The 12,594-nt window shown below is 45.7% G+C and overlaps 1 protein-coding gene across 1 annotated transcript in view; it reads left to right on the top strand.

Moving 5' to 3' along the window:
• The window catches only part of LOC5568735 (chaoptin), a 77,775-nt gene that overhangs the window by 52,604 nt on the left and 12,577 nt on the right, over nucleotides 1-12,594 (top strand). The window lies entirely within an intron of this gene.

The raw sequence follows: 12,594 nt of genomic DNA, 5'->3' as shown, positions 1-12,594 counted from the left end.
AGTACAGTGGGGATTCGCTCATTGGGGTTCCGCTACATGGAATCGAATCATTGATGGTTGGATGTTCGCTGGTTGGAAAATATTCCAACTAAAAGCACTCAAATGTCAACAGAAAATGTCAAACTGACTTTGACGTCTGAGTATCGTCGCTTTGAAGTCTCCATGTATAGAACAAATGCGTATGTATATGTGCGTTTTGTGGCGATTTGCTGTCCAGATGCGTTCGTGTGGAGCATTTTCACCAGCTGTCAGTCTTTCCTACTAACGGGTCGGATTCGCTAGATGGAAGGCAGTCGTGTTCCAACCAGCGAATCCCCGGTGTATAACTAAACTTTAGGATGTTGTGACTATGTTCTATCTGCCCTAATAGTTTAATGGTTTGCGAAAAAGTCCAGAAAACTGCACGTCAAAAGGCGGATATCGAACTTTATTAGTTTTCATACGCTTATTATCATAGTTTAAGAGGGTATATAAACCCATGTTGCCATCCTGTAAAATAATATCGAAAAATGAAAAATTGATGTCCTAAAATGATTTTGCCAGCGATTTTTTAAAGATTTATGTGCAGGTTTAAATTAAAAAAAGGGGAATATTAGAGATTTTTGAAAATAATGATTTTTATCTCTGTAATTTATAATTCGATTGCAATATGGTTGTGAATGATATTCGAGCTTTCAATCGACGAAAAAAGAGCTTAAATTGGATTTAAAATAGCTGAGAAATTGATCAAAATGTATAAAAATGAATATTTCAGAGAAATTTTTTTTTCCAGTACTTTAAAAAATTCTTCCAATGATATTTCTGAAACTAGTAATCCGATTTCAATGAAAATTTGAAGGCTTATGATTGAATGTCAGAGCTTTCATTAGCCGATAAAAGAACTTAAATTGGTTCAAAAATGGCTGAGATATTGATCAAAATGCAGACAGTTGAAAATATTAGAATATGCTTTTTCTAGTACTTCACGATACTGTTTGAATCATAACTCTGTAACGAAATGTCCGATCGCAATGAAATTCAATAGCGTTCTATGGGAATGTTGTAGCTTTCTTTTAGAGCTAAAAGTGTTTAAATCGGTTGACAAACGGCTGAGATAATTGAGTGACATTTTTTGTAACACACACACACACATACACACACACATACACACACATATACGCACACACATACACACACACATACACACACACATACACACACACGGACATGTGCCTGGGCAGCAGGGACAGGAGTCCAGGGGCTTGACGAACCCCCCCTCTGCGAGTCGGGTGGGAGCTTAGGAAGCATTTCTTAAGCGAAAAAACTCCATGCATCCGTATGGATTACCACCTTTTGGCACTTCTCTCGAGAAGTGACCGAGCTCCTCCCAGTTAGCTCAAGCAGAGGATGCCTAGGATGTGGTGTGGGTTCAACAGTGGGCTCTGTTGGATCTCTGCAAAAAGCCACATATCCGCAAGCAACTCCGTACAAGCGGCCTGGCACCGCTTTCAAAGTGCCTTAGCCCAACCATTGGAGTGCCAACCGGCACATCAGGATCGATGCCAGTAACATCCTGATTATGGTATACTGGTGAAGGCGTTCAACAACGGACAAGCTACGGATCACGGATTGGATGGCGTTATTGGGCTGACAGTCGGGCCATTCTGCTCCCTGATTAAGCAAGGGTGACACCGACCTGAAACGGCGAGTGGGCTCATGGTTCGATTGCCTCCGTCCCGTTAAAACCTTGGCAGGCCTCCGGATACGTTCGAAATCTGTCCATCAGTTCTGATGAGTACGTAGGTTCGGATGGAACATTCCCGATCTACGCCGATCTGGCACTGTACCCGGCCCCCATAAGGGTCCGTGTCAACCCTCGCATGGCCTCAATGCTTGCAGGTATAGTTGCTTGCAGGTACAGATAACCATGGGATCGTGAAGGCGACTACGTACGGCAGATGGAGATAGCGGCTCGGAGGGGGGACCCTGAAGAATGGAAGTAAGCGTAATTGAAGTTGAGGATGAAGTGACAAATCCGTTTGTCAAGAGTGGATTGGTGAGGACACCGCCGCCGCAAACCCAGCAGGTGCAAAAGCAGCCCACGAACGAGCAGCAGGGTCAGCAGCAGTATAGCGTGTGGACGAAACCACCACAACCACCGAGGGTAGAGACAGCGAAAAAGTTGGTGGACGAGCTGCACGAGTATGTGGATAAGAGAAGTAACGTGCACAAAGACATCAAGGCGTTGGTGATTAAGCTCCAAGGCGCTCTTGGTTCAGCTGTAAAGGAGTGGAAAAACGTAGTGCAGAGAGCAGAAGCTGGGGAGAAGGAGTTGTTAGCGGTTAAAACTGCCTTAGAGGCATGTCGCGCAGCGGAAATGCGAAGGGCAGAAGCCGACACAGCTACGAGGAAGGTCAACGCGGCGAGAAGTATCCCCCCGGGGGTGCAGTCCACGCCTTTCTTTACACCGAAGAGGCCAAGGGCATCGCCTGGAGATGTCAGACCAGGTGGTCCCAAGAGACACAAGGATGTCCGTGTCACTGGAGCTAAACCACCACCAGAAGCAACCGACGTGGTAAACAGCCACACTGAATGGCAGGTCGTTGGCAAAAAGAATAGAAAGAAGGAGAAAGCGAGCAAGAAAAAACCGCCCGAAAAACGTAAGGTCGTCAGGACGAGGAATAAGAGCGAGGCTCTCATCGTCAAAGCGAGTGACGACTCGTACGCCGAAGTTCTACGCGCTATGCGGATGAACCCGGATCTTAAGGAGCTAGGGGAAGACGTGCAAAAGGTCAGGCGCACTCGTAATGGAGAGATGCTCTTTGAGCTGAAAAGAGATCCCAAGGCAGGCAGCATCTCGTACAAGGAGCTTACCGAGAAAGCTCTCGGAAACAAGGTGGAAGTAAGAGCCTTGTGCCCGGAAGCGACTCTCCTGTGTAAAGATCTGGACGAGATTACCACGGAGGAGGAAGTAAAATTAGCCCTGAAGGAGCAATGCGAGCTAGGAGAGGTCCAGATGACCATCCGTATCAGGAATGGGCCTGATGGCACGAAGGTAGCATCAATTAAGCTGCCAGTAGATGCAGCTAATAAAGCGTTGAGAGTGGAGAAAGTATGTGTGGGCTGGTCTGTGTGCCCGCTGAGCGTTTCCCAGCAACCGGACGTGTGCTTCAAGTGTCTGGGCTTTGGTCACTTCGCACGGAATTGCCAAGGGCCGGATAGGAGCAAACTATGCAGAAGGTGTGGCGAGGAAGGTCACAAGGCAAAGGATTGCTCGAAGCCTCCGAAATGCCTAATTTGCGCTGCTACGGGGGATAACGAACACCCTACAGGCGGTAGCAGATGCCCAGCCTCCAAACGAGCGAGAGCAACGAAGTCCCAGTGGAGGTAGTGCAAATCAACCTCAACCACTGTGATACGGCACAACATCTTCTGCGGCAATCTGTTGCGGAACATAGATGCGATGTTGCGATAATTTCGGAGCCATACCAAATTCCACCCGGAGATGGAAACTGGATATCAGACGGAACCAAAACTGCAGCGATATGGACAGTGGGAAAATACCCCATTCAAGAAGTGGTGCACTGCGCAGATGAAGGATTCGTTATAGCCAAAATCAACGGTGTCTTCATCTGTAGTTGTTATGCACCTCCACGATGGACGATCGAACAGTTCAACCGGATGTTGGACAAACTGACGGAAGAGCTAACCGACCGAAGACCAGTGGTAGTAGCTGGAGACTTCAATGCTTGGGCGGTCGAATGGGGCAGCCGCCTCACGAACCCAAGGGGGAGCAGCCTTCTGGAGGCCCTAGCTAAGTTGAACGTCGATCTCGCCAATGACGGTACCACCACCACCTACCGTAAGGATGGTCGAGAGTCTATCATCGATGTCACTTTCTGCAGCCCAGGAATGATACGTGATATGAACTGGAGAGTATGCGAGGATTACACCCACAGCGACCACCAAGCGATTCGGTACCGCTTTGGGCGCTGTTTGCAGATGGAATCGAGTGGAGCCCAGATATACGAGCGGAGGTGGAAAACAGAGATTTTTAACAAGGACGTGTTCGTGGAAGCGATGAGGCTTGAGAATAACTTAGTAAACCTAAGCGCAGAGGAGTTGACTGCAGCCCTATCGCGGGCGTGCGATGCAACTATGCCGAGGATGGGGAAACCTAGAAACTGTCGACGACCAGCCTACTGGTGGAATTCGACGATCGGTGACCTACGCGCACATTGCTTCCAAGCTAGGAGGAGGATGCAGAGGGCTAGCAACAACGTCGAAAGAGAAGAAAGAAGATTGCCCTATAGGGCGGCAAGGGCCGCACTCAACAAGGCAATCAAGCTCAACAAGAAAGCGTGCCTGGAAGAGCTCTACCGCAATGCCAACGAAAACCCGTGGGGGAATGCCTACAAAGTGGCCATGGCAAAGATGAAAGGTCCAGCAATACCACCCGACAGATGTCCGGAGAAAATGAAGGTTATTATCGAAACACTTTTTCCGACGCACGAGCCTACGGTCTGGCCACCTACACCGTACGATGAACAGGATGTACACGACGAAGAGACCCGTGTAACGAACGAGGAACTGGTCGTGGTATCGAAAGCCCTACCAGTGAAGAAGGCACCGGGTCCGGACGGGATTCCAAACTTGGCCCTTAAAACGGCAATCCAGGAGAATCCAGACATGTTCAGGACTACACTGCAAAAATGTATGGAGGACGGAAACTTTCCCGACATTTGGAAGCGACAAAAGCTGGTGATGCTACCAAAGCCAGGTAAGCCGCCCGGCGATCCTTCTGCATATAGGCCGATATGCTTGTTGGATACTGTCGGAAAACTGTTGGAGAGAGTGATTCTTAACAGGCTTACGAAGTATACGGAGAACGAGAACGGTCTATCGAACATGCAGTATGGATTCCGGAAAGGTAGATCTACGATAGATGCCATCCGAATGGTAGTGGAAACCATGGAGACGGCACAGAAGCAGCAGAGGAGAGGGAACCGATATTGTGCGGTTGTCACTCTTGACGTTAAAAACGCTTTCAACAGCGCCAGCTGGGTAGCAATTGCCGACTCGTTGCACAGGTTGAGGGTGCCTAAGTATCTATGTCAGATTCTGAAAAGCTATTTTCAGAATCGGACACTGATATATGAAACAGATGCCGGGATCAGAAATCTGTTGGTTACGGCGGGCGTTCCACAGGGATCCATCTTGGGTCCCACCCTGTGGAATGTCATGTACGATGAAGTGCTGAAGCTGAACCTGCCCAGAGGAGTCAAGATTGTCGGTTTTGCGGACGATGTAGTGCTTGTAGTGATCGGCGAATCACTGGAAGAGGTGGAGGTACTGGCAACGGAGGCGATAGATGCCGTGGAAAATTGGATGCGAGAGAAGAAGCTAGCGTTGGCCCATCAAAAGACTGAATTGGTTATGATCAGTAACCGGAAGGCAGTACAAAATGTGAGCATCATGGTCGGTGAGTGCATCATAAACTCGAAGCGAGAAGTGAAACACCTGGGCGTGATGTTGGACGACCGTTTGAATTTCAACAGTCACGTCGACTACGTCTGCAATAAGGCGACAAAGGTGATATCGGCCTTATCCCGAATTATGCCTAACAATTCTGCGATTACCAGTAGTAAGAGGAGGCTACTGGCGAGCGTGTCAACGTCGATCATCCGGTATGCAGCTCCAGCGTGGTCGGCGGCACTGAAGACAGGACGAAATCGTGCCCAGTTGAACCGTACGTTTAGGCTGATGGCAATGCGTGTAGCGAGTGCGTATCGAACGATATCATCGCACGCCGTGCACGTAATAGCCGGAATGATTCCTATCTGCCTTCTACTGGAGGAGGATAGCGAGTGCTACAGGGATCGAGCCACAGGGAGAGGCCGGAACAGAGCGAGAGCCAACACGCTTAGTAAATGGCAGCAGCAATGGAACAACGCAGAGAAGGGCAGGTGGACTTACCGACTGATTCCAAACGTGTCGATATGGACCACTAGAGCGCACGGCGAGATTAATTTTCAGCTGACGCAATTCCTGTCTGGTCATGGCTGCTTTAAGCAGTACTTGCACAGGTTCGGCCACGCAAGGTCACCGTTGTGCCCTGAATGCCGAGACATAGAAGAAACACCAGAGCACGTAGTCTTTACTTGCCCACGGTTTGCACAGCAGCGAAGCGAAATGACTGCCATCGTCGGAGACGACGTGAACGTGGAAAATATCGTCCTAAAGATGTGTAGTAATGAAGATAAGTGGAACGCGGTGAACCGATCTGTTGTTCAGATTATGTCAACACTACAGCGGACATGGCGAGAGGAGCAGCGTCAGATGACGTAGGCAGCCCTGCCGAACGAAGAAGGGCGCCGGACTGTTTTCGACACTCTAAAAGAGCGGACGAAGGGAAAGTGATACTGCTCGGTTCCGGGAGATATTCCTTTGCCGGGGAACTCTCCGCCGGAGTAGGCTAGATCCACCGCCGGGGACTAGCTGAGTAGACGCGACGTAGCACCGGTCCCGGGTCGTAGGAGCACCAGTGAACCGGAAGTTAGCCTCCACCGGAATCGCTGGACTGACTCCGGCACCCTACCGGTCGGCCCGTAAAAAATTGAAGAGCAGCAGTAGCAGCAGCAGAAGAAGAATCGGTATCGGAAGAACTTCCATCGCCGGGGAATTCTTCGTCGGTGTAGGCTAGGTTCACCGCCGGGGACTAGTTGAGTAGACGTATCATAGCGACGGTTGAGGGTCGTCGGGGCACCAGTGAACCGGAAGCTAGGCTCCACCGGAATCGCTGGACTGACTTCGGCACCCCTCCGGTCGGCTCGTATCGTAGAAGTAGAAGAATCGGTGTCGGGAGAAATTCCACCGCCGGGGAACTCTCCGTCGGTGTAGATTAGGTCCACCGTCGGGGACTGGTCGAGTAGAATACGTCGGAACGCTGGTATTGAATAGTCGGGGCGCCTACGAACCGGAAGTTATGCTCAACCGGAATCGTTGGACCGACCTCGGCATTTTACCAGCTGAACTATGGAAAGGAGATGGTCGTCGTAACCGTACGAGTGCGGGCTTTGTATGAGCATGAAAAAAAAAAAAAACACACGGACATGTGCTCAGTTCGTCGAGCTCTATCGATTGGTATATGAGACTTGGCCCTCCGGGCCTCGGATCAAAAGTCGGTTTTTCAAGCGATCTTTATACCCTTCTTATGGTTGTAAGAAGGGTAAAAAGAGGAAATTTAGAGATTTTTTTGGATAAAATCGATTTTTATCTCTGTAACTTTACGTTCGATTGCAGCATGTTTATGAATGATGTCAAAGCTTTCAATCGATGGAAAAAGAGCTCAAATCGGATCAAAAATAGCTGAGAAATTGATCAAAATGTAAAAAATTGAATATTCTAAAATAAACTTATTTATTTCCAGTACTTTACAAAATTCTTCTATTGATATCTCTGTAACAAATAATCCGATTTCAATGAAAATTTGAAGGGTTATGAATGAATGTTAGAGCTTCCATAAGTCGATAAAAGAACTCGAATCGGTTCAAAAATGGCTGAGAAATTGATCAAAATGCAAACAGTTGAAAATATTAGAATATGCTTTTTCTAGTACTTCACGATACTGTTTGAATCATAACTCTGTAACGAAATGTCCGATCGCAATGAAATTCTATAGCGTTCTATGGGAATGTTGTAGCTTTCATTTAGAGCTAAAAGTGTTTAAATCGGTGACAAACAGCTGAGATAATTGAGTGACATTTTTTGTAACACACACACACACACACATACAAGGAGCAAGGAGCAGTGCAGTGGTTAGCACAATAGCCTCCCCCATGAAGTAATGCCAAGAGGCAGTTCCGGGGGGAATGGCTCGTGGGCGAAGGTGGACTTTAGTCGGTATAAAAGAGTCCGACACTCTGGCGCACGATGGACGAATTCAATATGACTACCCTCCATATCGAACGTGAAACGCTGGGTTAGTTCGTAAATGTAATTTACCACCTTCTAAAAAAAAAAAAAAAAAAAAAAAAAAAAAAAAAAAAAAAAAAAAAAAAAAAAAAAAAAAAAAAAACACGGACATGTGCTCAGTTCGTCGAGCTCTATCGATTGGTATATGAGACTTGGCCCTCCGGGCCTCGGATCAAAAGTCGGTTTTTCAAGCGATCTTTATACCCTTCTTATGGTTGTAAGAAGGGTAAAAAGGGGAATTTTAGAGATTTTTGAAAATAATGATTTTTATCTCTGTAATTTATAATTCTATTGCAATATGGTTGTGAATGATATCCGAGCTTTCAATCGACGAAAGAAGAGCTTAAATTGGATTAAAAATAGGTGAGAAATTGATCAAAATGTAAAAATATGAATATATCAGAGAAATTTTTTTTTCCAGTACTTTAGAAAATTCTTCCAATGATATCTCTGAAACTAGTAATCCGATTTCAATGAAAATTTGAAGGCTTATGATTGAATGTCAGAGCTTTCATTAGCCGATAAAAGAACTTAAATCGGTTCAAAAATGGCTGAGATATCGATCAAAATGCAGACAGTTGAAAATATTAGAATATGCTTTTTCTATTACTTCACGATACTGTTTGAATCATAACTCTGTAACGAAATGTCCGATCGTAATGAAATTCAATAGCGTTCTATGGGAATGTTGTAGCTTTCTTTTAGAGCTAAAAGTGTTTAAATCGGTTGACAAACGGCTGAGATAATTGAGTGACATTTTTTGTAACACACACACACACACATACACACACACATACACACACACATGCACACACACACACATACACACACACATACACACACACGGACGTGGTCTTCGAATGTCCGCGCTTCGAGCATGAGCGAGCCGAGATGACATCCGTCGTCGGCAATGACGTTAATGTGCACAATATCGTCCAACGAATGTGTGCCGACGAAGAGAAATGGGACGCGGTAAACAGAACTATCGTTCAGATGATGTCTCTTTTACAACGAAGATGGCGAGAGGAGCAGCGGCACTCTACACAGCGGACAGCACATGGCTCTGAATCGTTGGGGCAGCCGGAATCGTCGGACCGACCTTGGCGCTTGACAAGTCAGCCTGTTGAAGAGAGCATATGAAGGAGACCAACGGGCGCGACCGGAGTAGGCTAGATCCTCCGCCGGGGACTAGACCGAGTAGAGCGGGCGTAGCGTAATATCGGTAATAAGTCGTCAAGGCGCCTGCAAACCGGAAGTCATCCTCCAACCGGAATTGCAGGACCGACCTCGACACTTACCGACCAACATCGCGTCGGAGTAGGCTATGTCCTTCCGCCGGGGACTAGCCGAGAAGATCGCGAAACAGCTCCGGCAAATGGTAGTCGGGGCGCCTGTGAACCGGAAGTTTCCCACCACCGGAATCGCAGGACCGACCTCGGCATCAGCCCGGTCAGCTTCGGAGTAGGTTAAGTTCACCGTCGGGGACTAACTGAGTAGAACGCGTAGTTGCACCGGCAAATGGTCGTCGGGGCGCCTGTGAACCGGAAGTTTCCCTCCACCGGAATCGCAGAACCGACCTCGGCATCAGCCCGGAAAGCATCGGTTCGGGAGATCTTCCGCCGTCGGGGAAATCTTCGTCGGAGTAGGATAGATCCACCGTCGGGGACTATTCTGAGTAGTCCGTAGCGAGTCACCGGCTTAAGTCGTCGGGGCACCAGTGAACCGGAAGCCATCCTCCAACCGGAATCGCTGGATCGACCTCGGCACTTCACCGGTCAGCAGCAGTGATGCGGGAACAAACGCGTAACGTTATCGGTTTCGGGAGACATTCCTACGTTAGGAACTCTCCGCTGGAGTAGGCTAGCTCCACCGTCGGGGACTATGCCGAGTAGCGATCGTGACAACCACCAGTTTTGGGTCGTCGGGGCGCCAGTGAACCGGAAGCTACCCTCCAACCGGAATCGCTGGACCGACCTCGGCATCCAACTGGTCCAACCTGGAGAACTCGAGAATCGGCGGATTAACAGCAGGCGCAACAGTTGCGCAGGGCTCTGGCGAGATGTCAGCCCCAAACACGTCGCAGCAGAGCAACGAAGCGTAGCAATGACAGAAGCGGTAGTAGAAACATGGCCCTGGCGCGATGCCAGCAGTACGAAGAGAGCAAGGGAAGTACAGGAGCGTAAGAAGGAGCAGTGCAGTGCTTAGCACAATAGCCTCCCCCATGAAGTAATGCCAAGAGGCAGTTCCGGGGGGAATGGCTCGTGGGCGAAGGTGGACTTTAGTCGGTATAAAGGAGTCCGACACTCTGGCGCACGATGGACGAATTCGATATGACTAGCCTCCATATCGAACGTGAAACGCTGGGTTAGTTCGTAAATGTAATTTACCACCTTCTAAAACTAAAAAAAAAAAAAAAAAAAAAAAACACACGGACATGTGCTCAGTTCGTCGAGCTCTATCGATTGGTATATGAGACTTGGCCCTCCGGGCCTCGGATCAAAAGTCGGTTTTTCAAGCGATCTTTATACCCTTCTTATGGTTGTAAGAAGGGTAAAAAGGGGAATTTTAGAGATTTTTGAAAATAATGATTTTTATCTCTGTAATTTATAATTATATTGCAATATGGTTGTGAATGATATCCGAGCTTTCAATCGACGAAAGAAGAGCTTAAATTGGATTAAAAATAGGTGAGAAATTGATCAAAATGTAAAAATATGAATATATCAGAGAAATTTTTTTTCCAGTACTTTAGAAAATTCTTCCAATGATATCTCTGAAACTAGTAATCCGATTTCAATGAAAATTTGAAGGCTTATGATTGAATGTCAGAGCTTTCATTAGCCGATAAAAGAACTTAAATCGGTTCAAAAATGGCTGAGATATCGATCAAAATGCAGACAGTTGAAAATATTAGAATATGCTTTTTCTATTACTTCACGATACTGTTTGAATCATAACTCTGTAACGAAATGTCCGATCGTAATGAAATTCAATAGCGTTCTATGGGAATGTTGTAGCTTTCTTTTAGAGCTAAAAGTGTTTAAATCGGTTGACAAACGGCTGAGATAATTGAGTGACATTTTTTGTAACACACACACACATACACACACACATACACACACACATGCACACACACACATACACACACACATACACACACACATACACACACACGGACATGTGCTCAGTTCGTCGAGCTCTATCGATTGGTATATGAGACTTGGCCCTCCGGGCCTCGGATCAAAAGTCGGTTTTTCAAGCGATCTTTATACCCTTCTTATGGTTGTAAGAAGGGTAAAAAGGGGAATTTTAGAGATTTTTGAAAATAATGATTTTTATCTCTGTAATTTATAATTATATTGCAATATGGTTGTGAATGATATCCGAGCTTTCAATCGACGAAAGAAGAGCTTAAATTGGATTAAAAATAGGTGAGAAATTGATCAAAATGTAAAAATATGAATATATCAGAGAAATTTTTTTTTCCAGTACTTTAGAAAATTCTTCCAATGATATCTCTGAAACTAGTAATCCGATTTCAATGAAAATTTGAAGGCTTATGATTGAATGTCAGAGCTTTCATTAGCCGATAAAAGAACTTAAATCGGTTCAAAAATGGCTGAGATATCGATCAAAATGCAGACAGTTGAAAATATTAGAATATGCTTTTTCTATTACTTCACGATACTGTTTGAATCATAACTCTGTAACGAAATGTCCGATCGTAATGAAATTCAATAGCGTTCTATGGGAATGTTGTAGCTTTCTTTTAGAGCTAAAAGTGTTTAAATCGGTTGACAAACGGCTGAGATAATTGAGTGACATTTTTTGTAACACACACACACATACACACACACATACACACACACATGCACACACACACATACACACACACATACACACACACATACACACACACGGACATGTGCTCAGTTCGTCGAGCTCTATCGATTGGTATATGAGACTTGGCCCTCCGGGCCTCGGATCAAAAGTCGGTTTTTCAAGCGATCTTTATACCCTTCTTATGGTTGTAAGAAGGGTAAAAAGGGGAATTTTAGAGATTTTTGAAAATAATGATTTTTATCTCTGTAATTTATAACTCTATTGAAATATGGTTGTGAATGATATCCGAGCTTTCAATCGACGAAAGAAGAGCTTAAATTGGATTAAAAATAGGTGAGAAATTGATCAAAATGTAAAAATATGAATATATCAGAGAAATTTTTTTTTCCAGTACTTTAGAAAATTCTTCCAATGATATCTCTGAAACTAGTAATCCGATTTCAATGAAAATTTGAAGGCTTATGATTGAATGTCAGAGCTTTCATTAGCCGATAAAAGAACTTAAATCGGTTCAAAAATGGCTGAGATATCGATCAAAATGCAGACAGTTGAAAATATTAGAATATGCTTTTTCTATTACTTCACGATACTGTTTGAATCATAACTCTGTAACGAAATGTCCGATCGTAATGAAATTCAATAGCGTTCTATGGGAATGTTGTAGCTTTCTTTTAGAGCTAAAAGTGTTTAAATCGGTTGACAAACGGCTGAGATAATTGAGTGACATTTTTTGTAACACACACACACACATACACACACACACATACACACACACGGACATGTGCTCAGTTCGTCGAG

Source organism: Aedes aegypti, chromosome 2, assembly GCF_002204515.2.
Source record: "Aedes aegypti strain LVP_AGWG chromosome 2, AaegL5.0 Primary Assembly, whole genome shotgun sequence".
Lineage (NCBI taxonomy): Eukaryota > Metazoa > Arthropoda > Insecta > Diptera > Culicidae > Aedes > Aedes aegypti.
Note: the sequence above shows the minus strand (reverse complement) of the source record. Positions and strands in the feature narration are given on the sequence as shown.